Source organism: Schistocerca cancellata, chromosome 10 (assembly GCF_023864275.1).
Source record: "Schistocerca cancellata isolate TAMUIC-IGC-003103 chromosome 10, iqSchCanc2.1, whole genome shotgun sequence".
Classification (NCBI taxonomy): Eukaryota; Metazoa; Arthropoda; class Insecta; order Orthoptera; family Acrididae; genus Schistocerca; species Schistocerca cancellata.
In genome coordinates this window covers 34,559,852-34,567,744 of record NC_064635.1, presented here as the reverse complement: position 1 = coordinate 34,567,744, position 7,893 = coordinate 34,559,852, and the positions used below count along the sequence as shown (strand labels likewise).

The window sequence follows — 7,893 nt, the reverse complement described above, 5'->3', positions numbered from 1 at the left end:
TTCTGTTGTGTTAAACCAGTGGCCAAGCCCTATCTTGGAGGATTTCCGTGATGTTACTTTTCATTCACGTAATATCTTGGTATCCTCAGGTATTGCAATAGGAGTGTGTTGTTCGACCGTACTCTGGCCTACGCATTCCCCAGACCTCTCAGCCATTGAAAACGTCTGGTAAAGGGTTGCTGAGAGACGGCCACCAGTTGCCGATAACTACAATTTACACTCCTGGAAATTGAAATAAGAACACCGTGAATTCATTGTCCCAGGAAGGGGAAACTTTATTGACACATTCCTGGGGTCAGATACATCACATGATCACACTGACAGAACCACAGGCACATAGACACAGGCAACAGAGCATGCACAATGTCGGCACTAGTACAGTGTATATGCACCTTTCGCAGCAATGCAGGCTGCTATTCTCCCATGGAGACGATCGTAGAGATGCTGGATGTAGTCCTGTGGAACGGCTTGCCATGCCATTTCCACCTGGCGCCTCAGTTGGACCAGCGTTCGTGCTGGACGTGCAGACTGCGTGAGACGACGCTTCATCCAGTCCCAAACATGCTCAATGGGGGACAGATCCGGAGATCTTGCTGGCCAGGGTAGTTGACTTACACCTTCTAGAGCACGTTGGGTGGCACGGGATACATGCGGACGTGCATTGTCCTGTTGGAACAGCAAGTTCCCTTGCCGGTCTAGGAATAGTAGAACGATGGGTTCGATGACGGTTTGGATGTACCGTGCACTCTTCAGTGTCCCCTCGACGATCACCAGTGGTGTACGGCCAGTGTAGGAGATCGCTCCCCACACCATGATGCCGGGTGTTGGCCCTGTGTGTCTTGGTCGTATGCAGTCCTGATTGTGGCGCTCACCTGCACGGCGCCAAACACGCATACGACCATCATTGGCACCAAGGCAGAAGCGACTCTCATCGCTGAAGACGACACGTCTCCATTCGTCCCTCCATTCACGCCTGTCGCGACACCACTGGAGGCGGGCTGCACGATGTTGGGGCGTGAGCGGAAGACGGCCTAACGGTGTGCGGGACCGTAGCCCAGCTTCACGGAGACGGTTGCGAATGGTCCTCGCCGATACCCCAGGAGCAACAGTGTCCCTAATTTGCTGGGAAGTGGCGGTGCGGTCCCCTACGGCACTGCGTAGAATCCTACGGTCTTGGCGTGCATCCGTGCGTCGCTGCGGTCCGGTCCCAGGTCGACGGGCACGTGCACAGTCCGCCGACCACTGGCGACAACATCGATGTACTGTGGAGACCTCACGCCCCACGTGTTGAGCAATTCGGCGGTACGTCCACCCGGCCTCCCGCATGCCCACTATACGCCCTCGCTCAAAGTCCGTCAACTGCACATACGGTTCACGTCCACGCTGTCGCGGCATGCTACCAGTGTTAAAGACTGCGATGGAGCTCCGTATGCCACGGCAAACTGGCTGACACTGACGGCGGCGGTGCACAAATGCTGCGCAGCTAGCGCCATTCGACGGCCAACACCGCGGTTCCTGGTGTGTCCGCTGTGCCGTGCGTGTGATCATTGCTTGTACAGCCCTCTCGCAGTGTCCGGAGCAAGTATGGTGGGTCTGACACACCGGTGTCAATGTGTTCTTTTTTCCATTTCCAGGAGTGTATAAGGAACTGAAGCAGCACGACACGACGTGCTTGCATCTGTCATCCAAGCTCAGTCAGATTCGAGGCCCAGCAGGGTTAGTGCCGTTGTACGAGGAGCATTTTTTCTGAAAGTAGGTTGGTTTTATTGAGCATTTCAATAAACCATATTATTCCCCACACTTATGGATACAAAACCCAGTTTTTCAACGTAATCTCCACTTCGGTGCGACGCCCTAACGCCACCTTACTGAAAGGGGCTGTATGTCCGCATGATAGCAGCCTACTGGTCGACATCAGACCCAACGCCTTGCTGCATCAATTAGCTCCCCATCATCCACATACTACTGCCTGCGGAGTGCGTCCTTCGTTGGGCTAAACAGATGGAAGGCCGAACGTGCGAGGTTCGGACTGTAGGGTGGATTAGGAGAAACAGTCCAATGAAGTTTTGTGAGCTCCTCTCTGCTGCGTAGACTTGTGTAACATCTTGTGTTGTCACGGAGTTCTTTGGCACCTTTGTGGCGACGAACTCGCTACAGTCGTTTCTTCGGTTTCCTCAGGGTAGCACAATACACTTCATAGTTGATAGTTGCACCGTGAGGGACGACATCAAACGAAATAGCCCCTTCAGAGTCCCGGAAAACCGTCGCCATGACTTTACTGCCTGAGAGGGCGACTTCGAACTTTTTCTTCGGAGGACAGATGGTCTGTCGCCAATCCATGCCGTTTTGTTTCTGGTTGGAAGCGAGGAAACGATGTTCGACAAAAAAATTGTCACGACCAGCGTCGAAACGCCCAATCAATCCCGTTCACATGGTCTTTATTACTCTTTATGTTCTTGTGTTAGGCGGCCAGGAAACCAGTGGGAAAACATTTTACGAGGTGCATTCAAGTTCTAAGGCCTCCGATTATTTTTCTAATTAACTACTCACCCTAAATCGATGAAACTGGCGCTACTTCTCGACGTAATCGCCCTGCAGACGTACACATTTTTCACAACGCTGACGCCATGATTCCATGGCAGCTGCGAAGGCTTCTTTAGGAGTCTGTTTTGACCACTGGAAAATCGCTGAGGCAATAGCAGCACGGCTGGTGAATGTGCGGCCACGGAGAGTGTCTTTCATTGTTGGAAAAAGCCAAAAGTAACTAGGAGCCAGGTCAGGTGAGTAGGGAGCATGAGAAATCACTTCAAAGCTGTTATCACGAAGAAACTGTTGCGTAACGTTAGCTCGATGTGCGGGTGCGTTGTCTTGGTGAAACAGCACACGCGCAGCCCTTCCCGGACGTTTTTGTTTGCATTGCAGGAAGGAATTTGTTCTTCAAAACATTTTCTTAGGATGTACCTGTTACCGTAGTGCCCTTTGGAACGCAATGGGTAAGGATTACGCCCTCGCTGTCCCAGAACATGGACACCATCATTTTTTCAGCACTGGCGGTTACCCGAAATTTTTTTGGTGGCGGTAAATCTGTGTGCTTCCTTTGGGCTGACTGGCGCTTTGTTTCTGGATTGAAAAACGGCATCCACGTCTCATCTATTGTCACAACCGACGAAAAGAAAATCCCATTCATGCTGTCGTTGCGCATCAACATTGCTTAGCAACATGCCACACGGGCAGCCATGTGGTCGTCCGTCAGCATTCGTGGCACCCACCTGGATGACACTTTTCGCATTTTCAGGTCGTCATGCAGGATTGTGTGCACAGAACCCACAGAAATGCCAACTCTGGAGGCGATCTGTTCAACAGTCATTCGGCGATCCCCAAAACAATTCTCTCCACTTTCTTGATCATGTCGTCAGACCGTCTTGTGCGAGCCCGAGGTTGTTTCGGTTTGTTGTCACACGATGTTCTGCCTTCATTAAACTGTCGCACCCACGAACGCACTTTAGACACATCCATAACTCCATCACCACATGTCTCCTTCAACTGTCGATGAATTTCAATTGGTTTCACACCACGCAAATTCAGAAAACGAATGATTGCACGCTGTTCAAGTAAGGAAAACGTCGCCATTTTAAGTACTTAATACAGATCTCATTCTCGCCGCTGGCGGTAAAATTCCATCTGCCGTACGGTTCTGACATCTCTGGGACGTATTGACAATGAACGCGGCCTCATTTTAAAACAATGCGCATGTTTCTATCTCTTTCCAGCCCGGAGAAAAAAAATCGGAGGCCTTAGAACTTGAATGCACCTCGTAGTACCCCCACTGGTAGACGCGTGTGTCAGCACATCAAATGGCTCTGAGCACTATGGGACTTAACATCTGAGGTCATCAGTGCCCTAGAACTTTGAACTACATAAACCTAACTAACCTAAGGACATCACACACATCCATGCCCGAGGCAGGATTCGAATCTGCGACCGTAGCGGTCGCACGGTTCCAGCCAGAAGCGCCGAGAATCGTTCGGCCACAACGGCCGGCGTGTCAGCACTACCAACAGAGACGTTCAGTTGAGCACGAGGTGTTTCTGGTCCGTCGATAACCTCGAATGAGAGTGTCCGCACGTTCGAACACTCCAAGGCTCACAGCTGTGTTTGGTCGGAGAGGTTTGCGTTACCTTGTTGCTATGATGACAGGCGCCTCCTCCAACGAATCACCGTGCATTTTGGTCACTGCCAGGTCTTCGTAGACATTCGTCAAGTGTCTATGAATATCTGCAGTGCACTGGTTTCCGCGAAAAGGAAATGAATGATAGATTTCTGCTTGAGACGCAACTCCGTCACAGACGCCACCTGTCGGAACCTGGACCTCTCACGATGGCAAAAAGATTCAGTTCTTCCTGCAGTCTCTCGCGCCGCCAATTTCTTGCTCCCCTAGACGCATCCCCTGACTCGGAGGTTATCTATACCGATGGCTCGATGGTTGATGGCCGTGTGGGGTACGCTTATGCTCATGCGGACTATGTAGACAAGCGCTCATTGCAGGAAGGCTGCAGTGTTTACACCGCAGAGCTAACAGCCATTTTTCGTGCCCTTGAGCGTATTCGTACCAGCACTGGTGAGTCCTTCGTCATTTGCAGTGACTCTCTCAGTAGTATGCAGGCTCTTCGTGACCAGCGCTATCCACGCCATCCCATTGTTGTTGCCATCCAGGAGTCCGTTCACACTCTTGAACAGCGTGGACGCTCGGTGGTGTCCATATGGACCCCGGGACACGTTGGGATAGCGGGAAACGAACTCGCCGACAAGTTAGCCAAAGAGGCTACCCGCAACCTGACGCTGGAGATCGGCCTACCGGCAACTGATCTCCGATCGGTGTTGCGCCGTCGGGTCTTTGGGGTGTGGGCAGACGAATGGCGCACTCTGTCTGCACCCAACAAGCTGCGCGGAGTAAGGGAGACCACGACTGTGTGGGGGTCGTCCATGCGGGCCTCTCGCAGGGATTCTGTTGTTCTCTGTAGGCTCCGCATTGGTCACTCTTGGCTGACGCATGGTCATCTGCTGCGTCGAGAGGACCCCCCTCATTGTCGCTGTGGTGCAAACATGACGGTGGCCCATATGTTGTTCGAATGTCCTCTTTTAACCGCCCTCAGGTGAACTTTTAATCTCCTGGGTGATTTATCATCTCTATTAGGTGACAATGCCTCTATGGCAGATCGGGTTTTAAGTTTTATTCGCGCATGCGGCTTTTATAGGTCCATATAATTTTATTGCGTCACCCTCTTTTGTGCTGTATATTTTACTTCGTTTTGTGTTGTAATTCGTCTCCACCCTAATCTTTTAGGCTGGAGGTTTTAACGTGTTGCAGAGTGGCTGTACAGTTTTAATTCTTTCTGCCTTTCTTCTATGTGTTGTTTTTGTTGCTGTGCTCCATTTTCCATGTTGCCTTACCACTGACCTTGGGGCTTTTCTTCAAAAAATGGTTCAAATGGCTCTGAGCACTATGGGACACAACTGCTGAGGTCATTAGTCCCCTAGAACTTAGAACTAGTTAAACCTAACTAACCTAAGGACATCACAAACATCCATGCCCGAGGCAGGATTCGAACCTGCGACCGTAGCGGTCTTCCGGTTCCAGACTGCAGCGGCTTTAACCGCACGGCCACTTCGGCCGGCTAGCTTTTCTTCCCCCGGAATTTTTATTTTAGTGCTTAGCTTGATTGGTGGATGGTTTCAATATGCTCTGTGTGTTTATGAAACAAGGGACCGATGACCTTTGCAGTTTGGTCCCTTTAATCTTTCAACCAACCATGAAACTGTAGGACCTGAAGCGGGAGTACTCCACGATGCCACACAACAAATTCCGCATTTTTTCAGCCGAAACTGGACAAAAAAAAAATGCATGTTGCACTACTTACTGAACGACCTGCGAGCCTTCTGGAGAAGACATCTCTGCGTATAATTTTTTAACATCTTCTATACCCCCAACGTCAGTACAGGTGGAACACTTATGAAAATTTCATTATCTGCTATCCTTCCTGGTGTAGCAGTTTAAGGGCCAGCAGTGAAGTAAACTAACTTTTCCCGCTGTCAGACTATGTGTCTATGTACAGTGCTGAAGGTCGCCTGCTGGTGGATAATATGGCTGTACGGGAAACACCTCAAGAAGATTAGCAGCACGGAGATCAAGTAGCGTGGCCGGCCAGTTGCCACGTCTGCACAACTCTCATGTGTGTCCGCAAACTAACAAGTTCGCTATGTCTCAATCAATACTTGATGTGGAAAATAAATTCGTCTTCTGTCTGTCACATCACGCAGGAGTCGTCTCATTTGCTATCTATCACAAAAGTTACACCAAATGAAATTACATGGCTCCAGAGGCCTTTTCAGATGTAAAACATCTGAGGTGTAAACATGTAGACTGAAGCGATTAATGAAAACTTGTAACAAGGACGGGATTCCAACCCTGACCTCCTGCTCACTGGGAGGATGCGCTGCAAACCACTACGCCACCCTGGCACAGTGTTTCTGCAAGACCGCACAGACTATCCTAGCATGCTTCACTCCTCAATCTAACGCTTAGACGCTATTCCAATACAGTTGGGAGAGCCGCTGCAATGGTGTTCGGGTTTAGCGGGAATACCAAGTAGGAAGATGCGTGAATGCGAATTTGGATTGTTCAAAAATGGTTCAAATGGCTCTGTGCACTATGGGACTTAACATCTGAGGTCACCAGTCCCCTAGAACTTAGAACTACTTAAACCCAACTAACCTAAGGACATCACACACATCCATGCCCGAGGCAGGATTCGAACCTGCGACCGTAGCGGCCGCGCGGTTCCAGACTGAAGCGCCTAGCACCGCATGGCCACACCGGCCGGCGAATTTGGATTGGAAAGGGAGGAAAAGCCACTGTTCCAAGGCGGCGTGCTGTCCAGTTCACCTGTCCAGTGAGCATGAGACACGAGTCGAATCCTGGACTTGGTACAACAAATTTTCATTCGCTGCTCAGTCTACATTTATAGACAATAATAATAAGCCAAGATTCAGTTTGTCAGTGTCTTTATGAACTGAATGTTATGATCTCAAATTTGTTTGAAAATACTGGCAATAACAAGACTGATCGGTAATTTTCTTACAGTGTCGTATCTACATCTGAATGAATTCCATGTTATTCTGTGTCGCAGAGGATACTTTGTCTATCTCCCCCTTTCTCCATCCACTGACGAGTGATGCTCGGCCAGAACTATTGTTGTTAGGCGCGCACGTGACCTCTAAACACTAATTTTACCTTCACGGTCTTTGGTATCTAGTCCAGGGGCGGAATTACATGATATTAAACCGTGCTTGTAATGAAATAATAATTAAATCAAGATCTTACGCTGTCGACGGGCGTTGATATAACCAACGGCGACAGTTGAAAATGTGTGCCCCAACCGGGAGTCGAACCCGGGATCTCCTGCTTACATGGCAGACGCTCTGTCCATCTGAGCCACCGAGGGCACGGAGGATAGCGCGACTGCAGGGATTTATATCTTGCACGGTCCCCGTGAGACCCATAGTCCCAACTTAGTGTCCACATACTACAGTGTTATTACAAATGATTGAAGCGATTTCACAGCTCTACAATAACTTTATTATTTGAGATATTTTCACAATGCTTTGCACACACATACAAAAACTCAAAAAGTTTTTTTAGGCATTCACAAATGTTCGATATGTGCCCCTTTAGTGATTCGGCAGACATCAAGCCGATAATAAAGTTCCTCCCACACTCGGCGCAGCATGTCCCCATCAATGAGTTCGAAAGCATCGTTGATGCGAGCTCGCAGTTCTGCACGTTTCTTGGTAGAGGAGGTTTAAATACTGAATCTTTCACATAACCCCACAGAA

General features: G+C 49.6%; 1 non-coding gene across 1 annotated transcript; it reads right to left on the bottom strand.

The window, feature by feature from the left end:
• Positions 1-7,428: 7,428 nt before the first annotated feature.
• Positions 7,429-7,503, bottom strand: Trnat-ugu (transfer RNA threonine (anticodon UGU)). The gene has a single exon. It is a non-coding gene; the product is annotated as a tRNA-Thr (tRNA).
• Positions 7,504-7,893: the final 390 nt, after the last annotated feature.